Below are 9,053 nucleotides of genomic sequence, written 5' to 3'. Positions count from 1 at the left end.
AATGTTTTGACACTTTTACATATATAGATTTTGTTTATTCAATGATTTATTTGGTTTAATGCTTCCAATTGATCATTTCATTCTATCCATATGTCTATGTATGCTAGAATAGATGTTCATGTGCTTGTCTCTAGATTTAGTACTATTGATGCATGTCTATGTGTATTGATGCTATAAATTTAGAGATTGTCAAAACATAGTGCTTAAAGGAATGCTCTTGTGATTTTCTTGATGGTTCATACTTATTCCTTGATGGATTGTGCCTCTCCCATAATTTATTTTCATGCTAGTAGTGTAGTTGTAGTGTAGTGTTAAATGGGAGGACAATCCATGCTTGTTGTTTGATGATCCAAGCTTTTGAATGTAAGTAGCATATGTCTCTAACCTTGTGTTATATTTGGATTGTGAGCTTAATGAAAGGATTAATGACTTGTTTTGATCTATTGTGCCTTTTACATGTTGTTTAGACAATATATGCTTCATTGCTTAGATATATTGTGCCTTTCACATGATGTTTAGACAATACATGCTTAACTAGTCATCCTTGCTTGTTGAATCAATCAAACACACACACACACACCAATATTGCAACACACCATTTGCCCTCATTAATCACATGTCAATGGTATAGAAATGCATTGCTTGGTGGTGATCTCTAAACCCCAAGACTCTTCTCTCTCTTACTTACTCTTAGTTGCATTCTTTTGTTATCACTTAGTTTAATTTAGTTGCTCTCTAATCAACCAACCAACCAATTGTTTGGTCACTCGACCTACTAGCCCTAATAGCGATTCCACGACCTTGTTCGATCATCACAATCCCTTGGGACGATCCTTACTCGCCCTAGCTATATTTTTAGTGAAGGTAGTAGTGGCTTCTATAAATGTAAAACTCTTGGCCCTCGCCTTAAATTTCACACTCTTAAGCTTATGGTAGGACGACGACCATAGTTTTTGGCGTCGTTGCCGGGGATTGATTGATTTGATTAGGCAACATCGGATTTGTGGAATTCATTAGGAATTAGTACTCTTTTGATCGCGTCTTTACTTTATTTTTATTTTTCTTTTTGGTTACTTATTGTGTTGTTCTTACTTTACTAGGTGCATTGTTGGAGAGGAAGCGAACAAAGGAGCATTCAAGATAAGCAAGCAAGAAAAGAGCTAAAAATTTAAAAAATTTGCTAAGCTAAGCTTTAAATTTGGAGTTGAAGTGCTAAAGCACCTTTGTGAGACTTTCTTTACTCAATTCCTTAGTTAAATCGTCGGCCCGCGTGGAGGCTTATTTTTATTTGTTCTTGCATCATTGTTGTTAAAGCATGGGAGTATGGGTTAAGTGTTTGTGGAGGAAGTTTCATTGAAATTGTTGTGAAGGCATAGTGTTTTTCATTCTTTGTGCTTGTTGTGTTTTGCATTATGCATGCATGGACGTCGTTCATTGAGACCAACTCTTATCCCTTTTGATTTGCATCTTGAATCCATCGTTAGAAATCCTAGGGGAAGAGGAAGTTCAAATAGAATCAATCTATCAATGGATGACCATAATGATGATTATGTTGAGGACCTTGGTCACATAGACCAACAAGGTATTCTTCATCCTAATGTGCACAATGAGAACATACAAGTACCATTAGGCATACCTAGGCCATTCATTCACCAACCACCACAACAACAAGGCCAAGTTCCATATGGAATGCCAAGGCCAATGTATGCTCCACAACCTCCCATCATCAATCAAGGAATTCAAAATTAAGGCGTTCATGTTGCACCTTAAGTAGCTAATCCACCTTATGCTTTAAGAGACCATTATGTGCCTAATTAGTATAATGCACCTACATGCATCCAATTGCCTCCATTTAGAGCACATCATTATGAAATTAAGCCACAAACCATTTAAATGCTTCCTAACTATCATGGACTTCCAAGTGAAGAACCTTACAAGCATTTGGATGAGTTTCTTGAAGTATATTCCATCGTAAAATATACGGACATGCCGGAAGAGGTTTTAAGACTCAAACTTTTTCCATTCACCTTAACAGATAAGGCAAAGTATTGGTTTAACAATCTTAGGCCTTTTTAATCACTTCTTGAGCAGAAATGCAACAAGAGTTCTTGAAGAAGTACTATCTGGTTTCAAAGACCAATGCCATGAGGACCTCAATTTGAGAATTTTCACATGGGGATGGAGAAACGTTTCATGAGGCATGGAAACGCTTTAATGAATTGCTTAGGAAGTGTCCACATCATGACATGCCCAAATGGCAATTAGTTCAATATTTCTTTGAGAGCTTATCGGACAATTATAAGGGTATGGTTGATGCTTCCATGGGTAGCTGATACATTAATAGGTATGAGGATGACGTGTGGCGTTTTTATGAGAGCATGAGCGAAAATTCTTTCCATAGAACATTATCATCCAAGAATGGTAGAAATTCACAAGGTAAGAAGAGTATTAGCTTACATTAAGTCGACCATTCAAATTAAATAGCCACCGAAATGAAGTCTTTATCTCAAAGGTTTGATCAATTTTTTATTAACCAAAACTCGGCGAACCAAGTATCTTCCTTCCCTAAGCATTCTCATCGTACATCAAATGAAACATGTATGACATGTTCTATTGTTCTTCATTCCACTTCTCATTGTCCTTACGGACAAGTGCAAAATGAACCTAATGAACAAGTCAACGTAGCTTTTGTGAACCAAGGGAACAATCCTTATGGTACTCACTATAATCCAAGTTGGAGGAATCATCCGAATTTCTCTTGGAAAAACCAAGGAGAGGGCTCAAACCCTTCTCAAGGCGGTTTTCAAGGGAAGTACATTCCACCTACACTTCAAAACTAAGGATCCTAAGGTTATAGACCTTATCAATCACAAGGGAATTAATTTGCTAATTCTCATTTTTCCAACCAATCTTTTTCCCAAGGAAATACTAGAAGTCCCGCCTTTGAAGAAAAAGTTTTAAACGCTTTGGGCACTTTAGAGGCTAACATACAATTGCTTCATTCTCACTCTCAATCTATTACAAAGCTAGAAACCCAAGTAGGGCAAATAGCAAGCACTCTCAATGCAAGAGAGAAGGGAAAGATGCCTATTAATGCCCCACCTAAACAACAATGTGTTGTGGAAACCCATTCCTCATCGGAAGGCCACACCATTGAACATGTTAATATGGTGACTACTTTGCGGAGTGGTAGGATTGTGGACAATCAAGTTGGAATGTCCAATGAAGAGAGTGAACCGGTGCAACCTCAAGTTGTCACCGGTCCCATTTCACATCCCATTCCTCCTTCATTGCATGTACATGATCTTGTGAATGAGAAAGTCTTGAAAAATGTGTTTGAAAAAGAAGTCTTAAAAAATGATGTTGAAGAAGTTTTGCTAAAAAATGATTTGAAACAAAATGATTTTAAAACTTCTTGTGTTGAAGAGAGTTCAAAAGAAAATTTTGAAAAAGTGTTTAAACCAAAAGTTCCATTTCCGGATGCTTTAAAAGGATCCATTTCAAAAGACAAGCAAAAAGCAAAAACCAATTAAATTATGGAAATGTTTAGGCAAGTGAAAATTAATCTTCCACTATTGGATGTAATCAAGTAAATTCCGGCTTATGCCAAATTCTTGAAAGACTTGTGCACTTAAAAGCGGAAGAACAAGAGCCAAACACCAAGAAAAGTGATTTTGACCAAGCAAGTAAGCTCAATTTTGCAACATAACACTCTTCCAAAGTTTAAGGACCCCGGTTCACCCACTGCATCATGCATTATTGGTGATCATATCGTTAATCGGGTGCTTCTTGACTTAGGAGCAAGTGTTAACCTTCTTCCATACTCGGTTTATGTCAAATTGGGCCTAGGTGAATTAAAACCGACGTCGGTAGTTTTGCAACTTGCCGATTGATCCATTAAGAAGCCTAGGGGTATAATTAAGGATGTTTTGATTAAGATTGACAAATTCTTCTTTCCCGTTGATTTTGTTGTCATAGACACAGAACCGGTCCCCAATCTTAAGAGCCAAATTCCCGTTATCCTTGGCTGTCCCTTCTTGGCAACCGCTAATGCCAACATCAATTGTAGGACGGGGATAATGAAGATCTCATTTGGCCACATGAAGGTGAAGTTGAATATCTTTAATCCCACACCCAATTCATTTGACAAATATGAAGGAGAGGTTAATATTGTAGATAAATGTCATGATCTTCAATGTCAAGGAAATGAGCTTTTGTGTAAGACCTAAACTTCCAAAGGATTATCTTCAACCTTGCATTCTCAAAGTCTTGTTTCAAATTCTTGCTTTGAAAGGGCATGGAAGCCCAAAGGTTGTGATTGCATAGATAAAGGATTAAAAGTTTCTTTTGAGCTTAGTCCAATAAGTTCTTCAAAGAACCATTTGTTGGGTGGAGTTCAAAGCATCTATCACCCCAAAAAGGAGGGGATGCATTGTAAGATCTTTGATCCGGGCTAAAAGAGCCCAATGTCTTGCTAGAGACGTTAAAGACTAGCAAAAGCATTCGTAGGGTGTCAAAACCCTATTCCTCCCTCATTTCTATCTTTCATTTCATTTCTTGCGAAGTCTAGATACTTGTTTTTGGTTCTCATATGCATTGAAAGGAACTATGGTGAGGATTACATGAACTTTCATGTCATTATTGAGCATTCTGCATAGTTCGATCGATCTCAAACCTGAGTTCGATCGATCGAACTCCATTCTGCATCCAACACTTAGAATTTTTTTGACCTGCATCAACTTGCATCCAAATCACCTCTCTGTCCCATCGTTCGAACTTATTCTTAGATTGATCAGGAGACCTTCGATCGATCCAACTTCCAAGTTTGATCGATCTCATGATTCAACACTTAGAAAAATTTTGAGCCTGCATAACCTGCATATTTCGCCTCTCCGTCTCATCGATCGAAACATTCCAAGATCGATCTGAAGTTCTTCGATCGATCCCACTTCCAAGTTCGATCGATCTTCAAGTTCCAACACTTAGCCAAATTTCTGAGCCAAAAACCTGCATATTTTTGCTCTCTGTCTAATCGATCGAACTCTTGTTCTGATCGATCTCAGTTCTTCATTTCATTATTTTGACTTTATTTTGACTTTTTAAATTTTCAAAAATCCAAAAATATTTTTACTTTTATTTTATTTTCATTTCATTTTCATTTTATTTTATTTCTCAAAAATATTTCAAAAATACAAAAAGATTTTATTTTATTTTATTATTCAATTAAAAAAAATCCAAAAATATTTTATTCTATTTTATTTTATTTTACAATTTTTAATTTTAATTTTATAGTTTTTGGCATCTAGTTTTTCAAATTTCTATATTGTACTTAAAATTTCTTATTCTGGCACTAACTCCCATTGCAAGTTTTTCTTTTTCTTTTTGTAGGCCATGGTTAAGAGGAAGACCATTGCCAACAGGAAACACGGGCCCCCCCGACATATCAGACCATGTACAGAGGAGCCAGCAGAGCCCTCTCATGCACAGGAGGAGCCATCACAGGCTACCCCACCTCAGTTACCATCTCATGAGGCTAAGGATGACCATATTGTTGGGAAACGTGCAAGTTTTAAAAACTATTCGAGGGATTTTCTTTCACAGATCTTGATTCATCACATAGAGACAAGTTTTATGCAAAAATAAAATATGATCTATCATTCAATTAAAAGATTGAATACTTACATCAAGGTTTGAGTAAACCTTAGATCTCTCCTCTAAAGTGAATGTTCTCACTTATTGTAGATCCCTTTTGCTAGACACCTTTTTCATGGATCTCCATCTTCTTGGTAATTGTTTTGCCTTTAGGAATCACTCAAAAGCCTCCATGAATGACCTTGGAAAACTAGGCTTGTGGGAGCCTCCATTAGATGAGAACATAAACCCTAATTTTCTAGAGAGAGAATATATATTCCTTTTTTCTTCTACCAAAAATCACCCTTAAAATATACATAGACCATGTATATTTATAGGCAACATAAAGGTAAAGAAAAGGAAACATCTAGTCCTTCTCCATCTCTAATTTATATGTCTCAAATCTAATATGATTCCAATATCAAGTTGGGCTATGAGTGAGAATCCATTGGGCCTATTATTTTATTGGCTACAATGAATTAATAATTGGCCCGGTCCATGGACCCAATTCAATTAATTCATAAATTAATTTCTACTCCACTAAAAGAAATTAATTGAACTCCAATGAAATAATAAATAACCTCTAAGTTAATATTGCACTTTGACCCCTCTATGCATAATTAGTTATCGGATAAATAAAGCCATCAATCCGACTACTTAATTAATATATCTATTTTGGTACCTCTGATTATTTCTGGGTCGATCACAATAAAACATTTGTTTGACAAAAATAATAATTTAAATAAATAAATATATAATAAATCATTTTGTCTAAAAACACACGAAGGCCTTCGAATTTACTTTGTGATCAACCATAATCAATACAAAATAAATACAAGTAGCAATGATGCAAATATTGAAAATATAACCCTCTAACTATTAATTACATAACTACCCAAAGTGTCGTTCTAAGGATCCCGAAGAATCCGCCGAACAAATCAAAGTAATTATTAATTAATAAAAGAGTCTATACTTTTCTCATGCTTAAGAGTCAAATGCCATGACGGTGATAGGGAGTAATTGCATACGACGGCTCTCGCAATATATCTCAACCTAACGCGGATCCAGTTCAAGTCTTAATTAATTATGAGTCCATCCATAATTATCGACTATGAACAATTTATATTTACTATTTATATATCATGCATTGATTGCCATCACATACATATATATAAATATTTCTTGTAATTACATGGACACTATCAATTTCATAGTGAATCGAAACATAATACATTGAATTCACCAATTATATAAATCATAAATATTTCAGATATGTCAGAAACATATGTCATTATAATCCAGATAGGAATTTGCTATGCCAGGGCATATAAATCCCAACACATATGCCATTCACCTCTATGGCTCATCCTGCATTTACTCCATCACCATCTCCACCACATGCTGGAGTTGAGCATTCCCCCGTACCAACTCAACCTGCCCAGCTAGTCCAGGAGCGTAATAGGCCCGTGCCTAGATATGCGCATATGGCGGTCGACCATGAGTCAGTGTTATATATCGCCTTTTTCTCCAGATCGGTGCTGACCCGATCAACTTACCAAGACATCATTCAGAGGGGCCTGACAGCTATTCTTGCCCCAGTCACAGAGCCAGTCTACCCGCAGCTGGTACGGGTGTTCTACCAGAATCTCCGACCATCCCCGCGTACCACTACAGAGCTGGTCACTTCTGTAGATGGCCATCAGATCACCATCACAGTGGACTCACTAGCCCGCTCTTACCACTGCCCACACCGCTGTCCTCCAGAGCTTTAGGACACATATCCGAGGCTATACAGGTCTTCTTATGCCGACATGACAGTTTTTCTTATAGGTCACCATGCTAGTGGCGAGACCTTCGCCACTCGGACATTCCTTCCAGATGACCTTTGGTTTATTGATTCCGTGCTCTTCCGAAATATATACATGGCAGGGCACAAGATTCAACGAATGGGGGATTATTTGACAGCCCTCTACACCTTCTACACCAGGCACTGGGTGTCCATTCCTGCGCTCATTTGGAGCGTGATGAAAAAGTTATATGACGAGTACATCAGCAAGGAGATGCTCGGACTGGCTAAGTCTCTCCCATTCAGCCACCTCATCACCTAGATTCTTATAGACCAATGCTACCCTATTCATCCTCGGGAGCACCCCGAGAGAGGTTCATGTCACTTTCTGAAGAAGGACTGGACCAAGAGCTACAACGCCATTATTACTAGACTGCAGGACCATGCGGTAATAACTGCTGAGGAGCTAGAGGTTAAGGAGGAGGCACAGGCAGAGGCAGAGGCAACAACAGCAGATCTCGCTGCGGACGACGCACAAGTCGATCCAGCTGCTGAGCATATAGATATTGACTTAGAGCGCCCTGCAGATGCCACAGAGCAGTACTCTCTAGCTGGGTCGCCCATTCACGAGCAGGAGCAGACTCAGGAGCTTTCTTCTGATTCATCTATGCTTGAGGCTCCAGATCTGACCCCCGGCTTTGGAGTACGCCTGCAGACTCTTGAGGATTCTATTGTTTCCATACGAGCTGATCTCACAGCCCACAGAGCTAATTTTGTTGCCTTCCGCACGGATGTCATGACTATATTTCAAGATCTATCCAGAGATATCCACGGAGCCCGACCTGCCCATCGTACCTCATCCTCCTAAGTTCCCAGTTCCTTCTATCTCATGATCCCTCTTTACTATTGATACTTTATTTTTGTCACTGTACAGTACTATTATTTTTATAGCCGGTCTGTCGTCTTTGATATTTTTGTTGTACCTGCACTTTATCTATTTTATATATCTGTTTTTGTTATAGATGTCATATGATTATATTCTCATATCTGTATGTTTGACTCCATCAGGTGCATCATAGTGACTTCAATGAGAGAGTGCTACCCGATTTTCAAGACCACCCTTATACCTTTCTCATTTCTTTATCTATTTATCCCATTTACACTTGCACGTCCACTGTGCACTAATTATCCCATTTTGTTATCTGATGAGTTTATCCAAGTGCCAATTTTCAGGACCATAGTTCATCCCAAGTTTGGGGGGGCCATGCCACCCACTTCGGATACTTCAGTCCCTATCATTCTATGTCTTAGTTGCACTGGTATACTCTTTCCTTTGTTCTTTTTGCACATTGAGGACATTATGCCATTTAAGTTTGGGGGGAATGATGTTTTACAGTGTTAGTTTTAAAATTCAAAATTTTGAGCATGACTTGTGTATTTGAGGGATATTTCTATGATTGGTCCATATCTAGCTATGATTTCGATCTTTTGAGGACTATATTGCTTAAAATTTAAAAATTGCTTGACTTGAGAGTCCAATACTCCTTGTATGCCTTATGGATGTCATTTAGGAGTAAATTTTTTGAAAGATTGATATCTTGCTTGCCTTTATGGTCCATATCATCTTAATCTTGTG

The 9,053-nt window shown here is 37.8% G+C and overlaps 1 pseudogene; it reads right to left on the bottom strand.

The window, feature by feature from the left end:
* Positions 1-2,149: 2,149 nt before the first annotated feature.
* Positions 2,150-2,248, bottom strand: LOC132310901 (small nucleolar RNA R71; annotated as a pseudogene).
* Positions 2,249-9,053: the final 6,805 nt, after the last annotated feature.

Source organism: Cornus florida, unplaced genomic scaffold, assembly GCF_030987335.1.
Source record: "Cornus florida cultivar Cherokee Brave unplaced genomic scaffold, ASM3098733v1 CherokeeBrave_3.0.0_Hap2_Chr05, whole genome shotgun sequence".
NCBI lineage: Eukaryota > Viridiplantae > Streptophyta > Magnoliopsida > Cornales > Cornaceae > Cornus > Cornus florida.
This window is presented reverse-complemented; position numbering and strand designations above follow the sequence as displayed.